Source organism: Ascaphus truei, chromosome 5 (assembly GCF_040206685.1).
Source record: "Ascaphus truei isolate aAscTru1 chromosome 5, aAscTru1.hap1, whole genome shotgun sequence".
Taxonomy (NCBI): Eukaryota; Metazoa; Chordata; class Amphibia; order Anura; family Ascaphidae; genus Ascaphus; species Ascaphus truei.
Genome location: NC_134487.1, coordinates 170,106,933 through 170,121,197, shown reverse-complemented (window position 1 = coordinate 170,121,197; position 14,265 = coordinate 170,106,933).

The window sequence follows — 14,265 nt, the reverse complement described above, 5'->3', positions numbered from 1 at the left end:
AGACCCACCTCGAGGCTAACCTTGGGGGTGGGCCACGGGGTATTGAAGCCCTAGCTCAGACCATCCTGCCGGAAGAGTGACTTGGAGGGAAGGAGAGGAGGAATTATCTGGGCGGAGGCGAGTGGCGTATAACCAGTCCTGGCTATTGTGTTGCGGCTGTTGGAAGCCCTTATCATTTGGGATATTGTTGCTTTGTCAAATAAAGAGACTATTCTTCATCCGTAAAGACTGTGTGTGACTTGGAAAGTACTACCCTGGGACCCAAGGGATTCTTCTATACCGGTCCTGTCCCATATTCCTGGGAGTATAGAAGATGGAGGCACTGCACCACTAAGAGATCATGGAGGCTACCACCCCAGAAGCCCTGTCCTGGCTCCCCCACAACATTGGGAAGCTCAGGCCCTCCTATTCCTCACACTTACGCACCACACCGCATGTAATCTGCCCTCATGCACCCTGGACACCACCGTAGAGTCTGGGGGAGGGTGGGAAGCAGGGTTACATTTGGAGGCGCTGCTGAGATATATGTCAGAACAGGACCGGCTTATAGCAAGGTGGAGCGGGCAGAGTGAGATGCACTCTCCACGCGAGTGTTGGAGAAGGATGGGTGCAATTGCATATGCCGAGGGTAGTCAGGAGGAGCGTAGACTCTCGCACAGTACGCCTTGGGCGCCCATAGGAGGTGGCGTAGAAAGGGTGGATAGTTAGAGCTGACCAAGACCCTTGAGGCAGGTAGCATGAGGCAACTGGGGGGGTCAGCCTGTTAACCAGTCCAGGGACCATGGCCCAGGGCCCGCGCTATGAGTGGCCAAAAGCAGGAGACGCCTCTTACCTAGACAAGAGGTACCATAGCTACCACACACACACACACGCACCACAGAACACATGCATGGTAAACATAGAGTATAGTGCATGAAGGAGAGGAGTTCCGCTGAGCCTGGGGTACAAGCCACCTCAATTTAGTGAGAAACAGAATGCAGAGCACACAAGTGACAGTCCGTCAGTGTATTTTAGGTACGAGATACCCGTTTGACATTGAGGATAGGGCACATGGACATTTGGAGGACTCGTCCAAAATGGCAGCCATCCCCACATGCGCTCCGCGGAGCAAAGACAGTGATCTAAGATGGCGGTTCCCGCCAAGCCTGGAGCAAGCATGTGCGCTGTGCACAGAGACAATCAGGAGAATGTGGCGGGACATGTGTAACAATTTGGCGCCAAACCCGGATTCTTGGCAAGGGGAGCGGAGTGGCGCGATAGCCGAAAGCCCACCCTCCTGTGTAGTGAATGGTCGAAAAGCCCGGCCACGTCACGCTGACAAGGAAAAGATCCCGCTTCTGGATTCCACCAGAGGGAGGGGGCCCAAGGAGAGCCAATCAGGAGAGTCCTTCCCCGCGAAGGGAGGGACCGGAGACCTGAGCGAAGAGCGTCACTTTTGTCTGGCATTCGAGGAGCAAGGAGCTGGAACACTGAGCTGTCTTCACTCTGAGCGAACCATGTCCGAGATGAGTACTTCCATTCACCAAGTACCAGGAGGCCTACTGGTAGTGGAGGTAGCTGAGCACGAATACGTTCGGTGTTTGTGTGTGCACTGCGGGATACCGGGCGTGGTACCAAACACCAAGGCCCGATGCCCTAAATGTGGCACGTTTTACCTTTGGCCAACCGAGCCGCGGGATTTGTTCGGAACACCGCGGGGTGCCTCTCCAGGAACTTTGACAGAGGTGGCGGAAGACAAAGAGAAGACTGCCCTGGGTCCCTGTTATACCATATCGGGAGGAACCAAGGCTCAGCTAGCTATTGAATTAAGCAAGCTGGCAACCAAGACAAGCGTGACCGCAGTGGAGGTGCACAAGCGAGAACATTTTGTACCTATACCCACTGGTCGTATCGCTGAAGAACCAGTTGACTCCCCAGCGGAGGAACCGATCGTGATTTCTTCGGAGGAGGAGATTGGTGTAACATCGGTGGCGATGCGCCTACCAGCGAACCACCCCAAAGACATCAAAAGAGAGCAGACAAGTCCGGGGACCATCCGACGGCGAACGCTGGTGTGGCTGGAGGCCCGTACGAGTCCCACCGCTGTGGTGACTCCCAGTGCAACGGAGACGGAGACCGAGACGATCCTAGAGGAGCCCGATGTCATCAAAAAGCAGCGGAGTGGTAAGAAGACCCCACCACCCACTTGCTCCCGCCAGGCACAGACTGCACTCACGGTGAACGAGAAAGAGAGGCTTGAGGCCTACTTGTTCGACCGTGTGCCGGATGTTCCACCGCCGCCCCCGGCGGTCCTCGACGCACTGCCGGTGCATGACCCCGGGGCGGATGGGGACTCTGCAGGCGATTCGGACAACATCGGTTCCAGTTCCACTGGGGAGAAGACAAGTCTGGGAGGGATATTCTCCCCTCAACACATAGCCTCTGTCATGGCCAGGGCTAACCTACAGAATCGAGGCCCCTCCCGAGAAGCCCAAAGTATGAGGGGGAGTGCCTCTAAGAAAAAGTTCATTGGGCGGGGTGTCACCCGTTTGCTGGACAATGCTCTGGACGTTTCCCGAACCCCAGCCCCTATCCACCCTGCCCTGGCCACTGCCCCTGCCCCGTCATGAGTGGTGCCACCGGGACCTACCAGGGATAAGTTATGCAAATCCCCCAAATACGCTAATGACTTGTGGGACTGGGAGTTGAGTGAAGAAGGGTCGGAGGGGGAGATACCGTATTCAAGTGTTATGCCTGTACTTAACCCTGTGCCGTTTTCTCCTGCAGCTAGAGGGAGGGACCGTGGGTCTCACACTCCAGTAGAGACTGGGTCTACTAGTACAGTGGTGCACAAAATGAACCCCACTAGGTATTATAATGCCAAGGGAAGGAGAGATTGCTCGTGATCTACTGATGCGGGTACATCCGGTGTATCATCACAGGTAGAGTCTGATGTAGAACGCACTAGTCGGGCCGCAGAGTACAAGCACCGCGACAAATGGTGGGCGCCGTTGTTCACCGAATACCACGAAGGGATGGACCGTACGCGGTTCTTGTTGATTAAGAACGACGGGGTAGATCTTTGGTGGGCGGCTGGTTCTTTCACTCCGCAGGAGATGGAGGATGAGTTAGATCACCGGTTTAGGGAGATAAAACAGAAACGTATTGTACCTCAAGGCCCCAGTATATTGTATGACGAGGTAGCTCCGGATGAGCCTGTATTTTGGGTACTGCCAAGCAGGACAGGGCACCGCACACTTACCAAGCTAAGTCGAGCTGACCGGGCCATAGTCGCTAGATACCGGCAGTCACACGGGTATGAATATCCCTACGTGCCGGAGCCCATCATGAGAGCGATTGAAGAGAACCGAGACAGTTGGCTTAGGGAGGCAGTCCAAGAGTACCTTCGGACCAAGTTCGGTCGGGCGGGGTATCACAATGAGGATAAGATTAGTGAGCTAGTACGCATATGGAGCATCGGTAGGTGTATTTACATGCACGGTGTTACATACAGGCCTGAGCATGGGCCGGTTCAGTCGTTCGCTGTGACTGTCACTGATCATAATGGACGACGGGTAAGAAAGCCTGATCCAAGGCATTATCTGTAGGGTTCTCCATGTCGAGAGTACCTGGGTCTACTTGTATTGAACTACCTCATTATGCATGTATTATGACAATGTTATGTGTGCTGTTTCTCAGGTGGCTCGCCGCAGGATGGTTCTGCTAAAGAGAGGTCCAAGTGGGGACCATTGGATTCCACCATAGGAGAGTGTAGCCCCCTGTAAACAGCACAGGCTATACCTATCTTCCTTCTGCTGTGGTAAGTCCTGTTAAGATCAGGCACCAGTAATCATCCTGGGTTTTCCCCCTTAATAGCCCTATCCTGAATGATAGACGCAGGCCTGGACTCTGCTGCAGGTGTGAGCACGAGGGGAGGTCCTGTTGACATCACGAGGGGCGGGGCTAGCTCTATATTTAGCAGCCAACTCCGGCGAGTAGAGTTGTTCGTTCGAGATTAGTCAGAGTCTGGAGTTGCCGGTTAGTTATGCCGGGAGTATGCAGTGCCGCTAACAGGCCATGAGTCATGAAATCCTGCGGATCGGTCCGAGGATTTGGAGGGGCCTACAGTTTCCCCTGCGCAGAGTGCAGGCGAAAGCAGAGCGGAAAGAATCAGCGTCCTTTAGTAGAGCTGATAGAGTTATAGACTTGGTGGACCAATGCCCTCACCCCACTGCCAGGGGTGATGGGGAAAATCCAGGACCCACCGCGAGGCTAACTTCGGGGGTGGGCTATGGGGTATTGAAGCCCTAGCTCAGACCATCCTGCCGGAAGAGTGACTTGGAGGGAAGGAGAGGAGGAATTATCTGGGCGGAGGCGAGCGGCGTATAACCCGTCCTGGCTATTGTGTTGCGGCTGTTGGAAGCCCTTATCGTTGGGATATTGTTGCTTTGTCAAATAAAGAGACTATTCTTCATCCGTAAAGACTGTGTGTGACTTGGAAAGAACTACCATGGGACCCAAGGGGTTCTTCTATACCGGTCCTGTCCCATATTCCTGGGAATATAGAAGATGGAGGCGCTGCACCACTAAGAGATCATGGAGGCTACCACCCCAGAAGCCCGGTCCTGGCTCCCCCACAACATCGCGGGAAGCTCAGGCCCTCCTGTTCCTCACAGGTACGCACCACACCGCATGTAATCTGCCCTCATGCACCCTAGACACCGCCGTAGAGTCTGGGGGAGGGTGGGAAGCAGGGTTACAATACAATATTTTTGTTCAACCCCTTGAATTAAAGCTGAACGTCTGCACTTCTATTGCATCTCGGTTGTTTCATTTCAAATCCATTGTGGTGGCGTACAGAGCCAAAATTATGAAAATTGTGTCAGTGTCCAATTATTTCCGGACCTAACTGTATGTTCTAAGCATTATACTATCCCATAAATGTTGTCGTATTTCACTCAAACCCTACTGTATATATATTTGCACTTTTACACCCAAATGCCATGTTGCTGAGTATTTAGCCCAGAGCGATTGAATTTTATTGCAAGTCCTACATAGTTTGAATGTTGGTAGAAAATGGGCGTTATTAAAGAAATAATTAAGAAATACATGCAGTTTTCACTGTGCTGAAGCGTGAATTGTATATCACCTGCTCTGAAAAGCTACATTTTTGTATAAGTAAGGAATGTACTAGGGTATTTTAATTCTTAATCTGAAAAAAAAATTTGGCCTCCGGCAAGCCCACAGAAAAAGTTTTTGCCATAGGCTTAATGGTTACAGCAAGCGGAGTGTATTCTAATATGTATGATATACTGTATATATGCTTATATACACACACCATACACACACCATACACATTTTAAATTATGTGGTGAAAAAGGCAACAAAAGACCTCCACCGTTAGCATATAGCCAATAAAGAATATCACTTGTGAGCACATTCACGTCTTATACAGGTCTGCAACCCTGCCTTTCAACCTTTATCACCTAGAATACAGTGCTTCCACTGCAGCAAGGGATTCTGGGAAATGACATGCAAATGAGCACACAATGAGCACACACACCTTTTGCCTGAAATCCATTTTTACATGGAACCCATATAAGCAAATGCTCTGCTGTTCACACAGCTTTTAAGCACAGCATGAGATTAGATGCAAAGCCAGTCAAACTATATACTGTATATGTAAAAAAAAAAAAAATGGATGAGCAACGATATAAAAATAAGTAATTAAATACAGATAATTAAATGCTGCCTCACAATTCCTAACCTCACACTCAGGTTAACATATATAGAACAAATAAAATGAATAACGGGCGCAGATAAGAAATATCAGTGGAAATGGACCACTAGTTACTGCACTAGTGGATCCTTCCTTCCCAACGCACTCCAACAACTCAGCAACAACCTAACTTTTGGGCAGTGCTGTGCCTTATGTACTTCAGGAGCTGTCACAGCTCTGATGTCACTAACTGTGGACTCAGAGCATGTAGCCACTCCCACCCATACATAGGGCACCTCACCAGGGTATGAGGGCAAACTCCATGATTACTGCTGGCATCCCTGTAACTTACCAGGTTTACTGCCAGCAGAGGAGACAACTGCAGACCATTTTACATGCATGGCTACAATCTCCCCCTGGTGAATCCCCACTGTCCCGGCTGGGACCTAAATTTGGTGTACCGTTTTCCAGGAAGCACTGTAAAATGGAACACATAATTAATCAAACAACATTCTTGTTTCATAATTATCAACTGTATAACACTCTTGACCAGCAGAGAGCACTCCAGTAAGACACAGACCTCACTATTCTGTCTACCTAATAATAGTGGTGAGGATCTGGTTTCTTCACCTCTCTACCTGCCATGTCAGTCACAGTGATGCTATACTCCCGGGGCAAGCCACTCTCGGGTCTATATACAGCCTTGTGCATGTATATGCTGCGCCCGATGCTCCATACTCACATTAGCTGAGAGATCCTCTCCTGCTCTGCGCCCAGTAATTGTACCCCTTTTATTGATCATGTACAACTCTATGTCTTCTCTAAGCCACCTATCCCGGTGATCCTCTATCTCCTGCATGAGGGGTTCGGGGACATAGGGGTACTCTAGCCCATGTGAGCTTTTGTACTTAGCTACAATGGCCCTTTCTGCTCGACTGGCCCGAATCAATTTAGTATTGCCCGCTCTCCCTGGCAGCACCCATGACAGGTTCGTCTGGTTCTGCCGGATCCTCAAGTTTACTGGGACCCAATGGCTCTATTAGCCCTCAACTAATATTGTACCATCGGTCCTGTATGGCTTTCAACCTACCTCCTCTGTAAATTCTCCCTTGGCCCACCAATAGTCTACCACCCCATTTTGCTCCAAAATGAACCGGGTCCTATCTAGCCAGACTTCATACCCCTCAAATAAGGGGGCCCACCACCAGGTCTCCTTAATGTCCTCTGTAGTGGACTCTACAGACTCTCCCTCTTCTAGCTCTCCCCAGGAGGACACTCCAGATGTCCCGGTAGACCATGACTGTGATCCTACCCTCTTGGGCCTACTCTCTAAGGTGACCCTTATGACACTCAGGCCGCCACTAGACGTGGACACTTGTCGCGAATACCTCCCGCCCACCGAACCATCATCGGATGTACCACAGTCCAAGCCCCCTTCAGTCCGTTCATTGGAAGTGACCCGGGAACCCCCTGACATCCCTAAGCTCGACGAGGAGCCGAAAGAAAAGGTGGCTGGGGCTTTAACTAGGGCCTTGGGTCTAACTAGGGTCGGGGTTTGGGCATAGGGCCGGACAGTGGGTATCCGCGGGGCTTCGACCCACTCTTCACCATTACCTGGTCCGGTGCCACCGCATGGGCTCTCCGCTTCTCCGGTCTCACTGCTCTGCAGCTTCCGCATCGATCGCCCGCTCCTTTTCAACCTAGGCGATCGGCTGACACTGCTCGAACGAAGAGGCGCTGTCATCTCCCCATCAGTTCCGCTCTGCCCACCGGAAACGACGTCCTGACACGCATGTGTCTCGCCGCCATCTTGGGTCCCCAAGCGAGACCTCTTCCTCCACGACTACATCCGGCAACGCCTTTTTCCGCTGTGGCACCGCTTGGGCCTTGCACCGTCCTTCCTCCGCCGTTGCCACCCTCCGAACCTGGTAATAGCAGGGGCTTTGCTTACCGTTCCGTGGTGTTGGGGTGGATCTGCCGCCATCAGAACCGCTGGTCACCACGGCCGTGGGACTTCGCCTCTCGACTGCCGCTGCACGGGCGATACTCTGCTCCGCTCACTTCCGACACAGGTGAGTGGCACTTGTTTAATCGTACTGCTTCTGGGGTTCCCCAGTGTTCGGGCCGTCAATAGGACTGGCAGTGTCCTCGTCCGAGAACTCCAACTTCGCGTTAGGCCGAGGCATTCTGCTCGGTAATCGACGGTGAGCCCCCTTTTTATCACCGCTTCGGGGGTTAGTTTTCTCGCCGGGCTCAGTTTTGATGGTCGTGCCCAATCCCCTTTCTCCGGGATCAGCAGACTCCCTCCAGAGCGCACCGGGAAGTTCCGCAGCCAGCATGGCAATATCTCCCGCGGTCTCTGTCATGATAGAGAGGATTTGGCCCGGGATTAAAGGGGTTACACCCCATTTGGCCACCCTCTACTCTCATCAGGGAAGCAAGGGGTTAACTGGAATGAGGTCTAGTAAGGTGTTTTGCCTTGCTTCAATATCCAAATGTTTATTCCCCTGTGTAAATGTATTGTGTTATCCTGGTGTTTGCACTCACACATACACTAGGGTTGATGCGGGAGGGAAGGGGTTAATGTTAAAATAGTGATTATAGCCCTGTGTGTAATTTTCCCACCTTTTCAGGCTCCATTTTGCAGCTGTCCATAGGTCGCCATTGAGCCTCCATGCTTTCTAATGGCAGAAGTAGCGGTTTTGGACCTGTTTTCCAGCGACGACCAGCAGGTGGCGTCCGAGAGGAGGAGTGGCGGTTTCCCATTGTAAGTCAATGGGCTCATTGACTTCAATGGAGATTCCTCAACGCCGGCCTCGAGGAACAGGTTGTCAGCCATCCAAACCGCAGACCGCAAAAGCGGATACAATGTCTTTTAAAAGAGTTTCATCACTACGGTCAAGTTCAACGACAATTGGCATGGGAATCTTGGGTTCTAGGGCCCCTGGGAATAAAGTTCTTTTTGTCCCTAGCCCCTAGGAACCCCCACACACGATCCACACCGGGTCCGGGAATGAGGGAGCCCCGTAAGGGGTCGAGCGGAGAAGGAGGGTCGCACCATTGAATCTAATGGTGGCGGGCGCCATGCATTGTCAATGGCGGCGCCGGCCATTGATTCCAATGGGGAAAAGCCGCATGGCGAAAAAACGACTAAGTGTAAAATGTTGAAATGTGTAAGTCCATATCTCCGGTTCTGAAAGGACCAGAGGGATGGGATTTGGGTGGCATATAGCCAAGGTTCCGGCTTTAATGCATGCCCTTTCCCAGCCCCCTCAGACAGAGTATGGACGAAGGTAAAGATTTGTGGATTTCCTCATAGACTTCAATGGCGACGGTTCCTCCATTGAAAGTCTATGGCGAGAAACTCCATTGACGACAATGGCGGAGTTGCTCCATTGAAACCCATGGCGGCGGAGCCCGTTGTTTTCAATGGGGATTTAGTGAAACGCTGAGATTTCTTTTTAGCGGAGATTTTTATAATAAAATATGAAACGGTTTATGTGATATTTGTATAACTCCGGTTACGAAGGTCTTAGCGGGCTGACGTTTGGACCCTATAGTGTACCACTTCCGGCATTAAGGTCTGGAAAGTTTGGACCCGCTGGACCTACCAGAACCGGGTATTTTAATATGTGTAGGTATTAAAATGTATATGGGATTTTGGATCTGCTCTGAAAAATGCAGACTCCATCTGTTATGTTAAATAGGACAGGAAGAGCATCCTGCAAGAATTAGCATAGCCCGGTGATCAAAGGCTAACTGTCCTGATTGTTTATGCTATGGGCAAGAACAAAGGGGCTGAGTGTTTTTTAAGTGTCGGTCTTCACACTTACAGGGAAACCAAAATCTCCTTCAAAGAGATTTTTGCTAGACAGCTCGGCGCCTTGAGTGTAAGAGAAGGGTTGAAATGGTTTATAAGTCAGAGTCACACCTTACTCAAATGTCTTCATGTGTCTTCATGAATGATCTTCATGTATTGCTGTGATGTCAACATCTGAAACTGAATTATGGAAGAAATGGCCCATCCTGCATCCTGATGGCTTTCTTGTCCTAACCTTTAAGTAAGTGTCCATATTTTATCTGTTATTTGTATATCTCGTGTGTTCACCTTTTTCAAGGAATAAATTATATTTTATCATATCTAAGTCTCGTCCAGTTCAACCCAGTTATATTTGGTGTGTATTATTATAGCCTGTCTCAAAGCTACGGTCACAGTCTCCACTGCCTGGACCGGCACGAATGTCGGCATTGGCCACAGGTATTGCAGGCCACATTGTGCGCATCGCGCCGCAGAGCTCACAGCACCGCCCGGCAGTCGACACTGCAGGCACAGGCATGCCACTGTTTCTATACCCACCACTCGGAGTATCAGGAAGCGTACTGGGGCAGAGTAGGGATGGGTAGATATCGGTTACCCTTCTTCGGATTTGCAGGCCATAGTCACTAGAGGAGGCACTCTCACTAATGGTCTATTCTGCTCGCTGGCTCCTCGCAACTGAAGTGCAGGGGCTGGTTTGCCAACTCTTTCCCCAGCTAACTCCATCCGCATCCGCCACAACCGGAAACCACTCCCCCTGGTGGAAACTGGAGGGAGGTTCCTCGATTTAGTCTCATGGCCCAGCACAGGGGCTGTGTTAGTCATAGTCCATGGGGGCGCGGCTCCAGCTTTCGCGCCATACTCCCCATCAGGGTGGAGTTTTCCCGTTGGCGCCACTCCTGGCCAACTCTCTGCAAGTTGAGAATTTGCAATATTTTCTGCAACTGGCCCACGCGGTCTCCCAGGGAAGCGGGAACCGCCATTTTGGTTTGCAATGTCACTCTTGTTATCAGATGAGGTAGCTTTTGACTGTTTGTACGTCGAATGACAAGCAAGTCCATTATGTTCCTCATATCTCACGACAATGTCCTCCTCACTGTCCTCAGGGTTACTACCCCAAGGTCCTAGGCAGGACCAACACGGTGCAATCACAGCTTTCGCACCACTCCATAACAGACTCACAAAAGTCTCTTCTGTAGCTTGTTCTTCCAGCAGGCTCACACAAGTCTCCTCTGTAGCTTGCCCTTCACTCGCACACATGCGATGTGCACTCTCTCCTTCGGCCTCCATTCGCCATCTTGTCCTTCCGCACTGCGCGGATCCTCCATTCTTGCGATCGCCATTCGGCCCCTATATATTGGGTTATTGTACATGGAGCTCCTCGCTGCGGGGCAGCTGCCACACCGATACAATAAAAATGCCTTGTGCACCACCTTGTGTACCTAATGTAGATCTGACTCGTGTTAGCACTACCTCAGGCTAGGCTCACTCTCTCTGTGTCTGCTGTATCTCCTTCCTCCCAGTCTGTGCTCCCTTCGGTAAGTGGTCTGGAATGGACTAGAGTACTCTGGCTCTTCCATGCAGTACTTTGGGCGTCTACCTACTGTTGGCTAGTCTAGAGCAGACCCTCTCCAGGATTCCTGCCCTAAGTTACCAGTTTATCCCTTTAGGCGTCCTACCACTAGCACTACCTCTAGGGACTAGGACATCTATAGCCCAGCTCCAGCCCCAGCCCCACTGAACTCCTTGCAGGATCCCAGGGCGTCCGTGCGGCCCGCAGCTCCAGCAGCTCCCTTGACTACCCCTGGCTCCTTCCCACGCAGCACAAAGTGGCAGCAGACACTCGCCCTGCTTCCCAGTGTGCCTAGCAAAAGCCTGTCCTGTTGACAGGTATCTCAGCAGCGCCTCCAACTGTAACGGGTATTCCTTCTAGTCTGACCCACCCAATCTCATATTGGCCCGTGTGGTCTAACCAGCCCCCATTACATGGTCGTGTCTGGTGGTGCACCTGTAGGCAACAGGACTCCTGGGTCTCCCGCATGATGGTATTCGGGGATTGTCATTCCAGACAGGCAGCTGAGTTAGTGTGTGCAAGTCCTACCTATATCACGTGCAGCGCCTCCACCTCATCAGGATCTGTGCATCCGCAGGGAGAGGGTCCTGATGAGGAACTCCTTCTTGGTGGTGCCTTCCACTGGAGAGTAACTTCACACTCACACAGTGGGGGTATCTTTGAACAATGCCATTGTCTGAGCGGGGTTTACTCCACCTCTCTCCCCTTTCCCCCCAGTTATTATCTTTGAACAAGACATCTTTATTGTTGCTTGGTGGGCAAGCTGCCCTTCACAGCCAGCTGTCTCAGCCGCACATATTCCTTTGCTGCCCCTTTGACAGGTACGCCCTCCCAATGGAGTGGGATCCCCTCTCCCGGAGGGAGATCACCCCTGTGCCAGGTCCCTGGACACAGTGTGGCTCTTATAAAGTCTGATGTGGAAATGGACCACTAGTTACTGCACTAGTGGATCCTTCCTTCCCAACGCACTCCAACAACTCAGCAACAACCTAACTTTGGGCAGTGCTGTGCCTTATATACTTCAGGAGCTGTCACAGCTCTGATGTCACTAATTGTGGACTCAGAGCATGTAGCCACTCCCACCCATACATAGGGCACCTCACCAGGGTGTGAGGGCAAACCTCCATGATTACTGCTGGCATCCCTGTAACTTACCAGGTTTACTGCCAGCAGAGGAGACAACTGCAGACCATTTTACATGCATGGCTACATGAGCATTACGTAATTTGTTCTAAATTTCACTCCAAGCAGGCACCAATTTGCACTAGTTCATATTCTATTTCCTAAAAAAAATCCTCGGAAGGGTGCTCCCTCCCAAGACACCTCCCCAGATTTTTTTACGAAACAGAATATGAATTGGTGCAAATTGGTGAATACTTGGAGTGAAATTAAAGAAAAAATTAAGTAACCGTCCGGTCATTTATAAATAACATTCGTCCTCACCAACGATTCTCGCGCGCGTCGCACCTTTCACCAATGAGTCCAGTATTTTTGGACAAGCCACCTGGCAACCTTACCTGGGGGCCCCCTTACCGCCCCTCTCCTCTTCTGGCCAATGGGTTAATGTCTGGGTCAGGGGTGGGAGCGGGTCCTCACCTCTTATAAGGGGAGTCTGAGGTGTAGACGTTGTCTTTCCCGGTCACCAGAAGGAGTCTCCCTCCCACCCTCCCTTGTTGTTATTTACATGTATCTGTATTTTACCCATTTCATTTAAAAAAGTACAGAAAATAAGTGAAGCCCTATTTCCCCCACCCAATCACAGATAGGGTCTCCTAGGAAGTCTAATGCTCTGGCAACATGTCTCAGTGTGGTGCATACCTGCTGGCAACAGAGGGCCCTGAGTCTCCCGCGATGACATGGGGGAGAACAGGACAGGCTTCTGGGGTTGTGCCTCCGTCTTCTCTACTGGTGCAGCGCCTCCATCTCCTGCAGCCCCCAGCTGTATGGGGTGAAGTACCTACAAGAGAGTTCTCCTTCCCCTCCTCCCGATACACTTCACTCTCAGGCAGGAGTTAGATAAAAGTGTAAGATCTTTATTGTCTCTTCTTTTTCACAGCAGACAGTTACACAGCAGGCTATCTTCCTTCAGGATGTCCCGACACCACTCCCGGCCTAGGGCACCGAAATTGTTTCCAGCTCTTCTTCTACCCCCTAAGCAGGGTAGGAGGTAAGGGGTGTACACTCTCCCTCCCCGGAGGGAGGCCTCAAGCTAGCCAGAAGAAAAAAGCTTCCCACTGAAGAGAGAGAAGGGACAGCAGGCACTGCTAGGCAATTATTGAAGGCTGGACTGCGCTGAGGTAAAAAGTTATTTATTGACCATATGCAAACAGGGATAAAAAGGGAAAGTCCCCCGTAGTAACTAACGCGTTTCACCCCTATGGGGCTTCAAAGCCCCGTAGGGGTGAAACGCGTTAGAGTTACTACGGGGGACTTTCCCTTTTTATCCCTGTTTGCATATGGTCAATAAATAACTTTTTACCTCAGCGCAGTCCAGCCTTCAATAATTGCCTAGCAGTGCCTGCTGTCCCTTCTCTCTCTTCAGTGGGAAGCTTTTTTCTTCTGTGCAAAATGAGCAGCATGGAGCACGCATATCCGGATTACCAGATGTAGTAAGTGAATTTATCTTTAACATTTACGGAGTGTCCCCAGGAGGATCGGTTTTATGTGCGGTTATATACACTGAAGGGGTCCGGTGCCGGTCGAGAGACCTCCCCCGGTCATCCCTCTCTTGTCAATTTCGCTAACCCGTCCCCCACACTAGGGGTTTAGTCATTGGACTTTTACTCACTCCGTTTTCACTCTGGATATATACTGGCATTGTGGAGACATTCTTTATTGTGGAAACACCTCTACTCTGTAGCACACGTTATTGAGGTGGTCACTTACCTCAATTTTCCTCAAGCTAGCCAGTCCTGGCAGCTCGGTCTGTGTCACCCTTGTCCTTTCCACTCCAAGGACAGACTCTCAAAAACAGACATTAAATAGAAAGTGGCAATACCCTAAGTAGCTCCAACAGGCACCACCCCTGTGTCTTCTGATTGGACACAGGGCCTAATGACCTGCCTTCACTGCCTCAGTGCACTGCCTGAAGTGGGGAAAACCCATGATTACTCCTGGAAACCTGCCCTTATGCAGGGATTACTGCCAGGAGGAGGATAGAATAAAAGCCCAAACCTA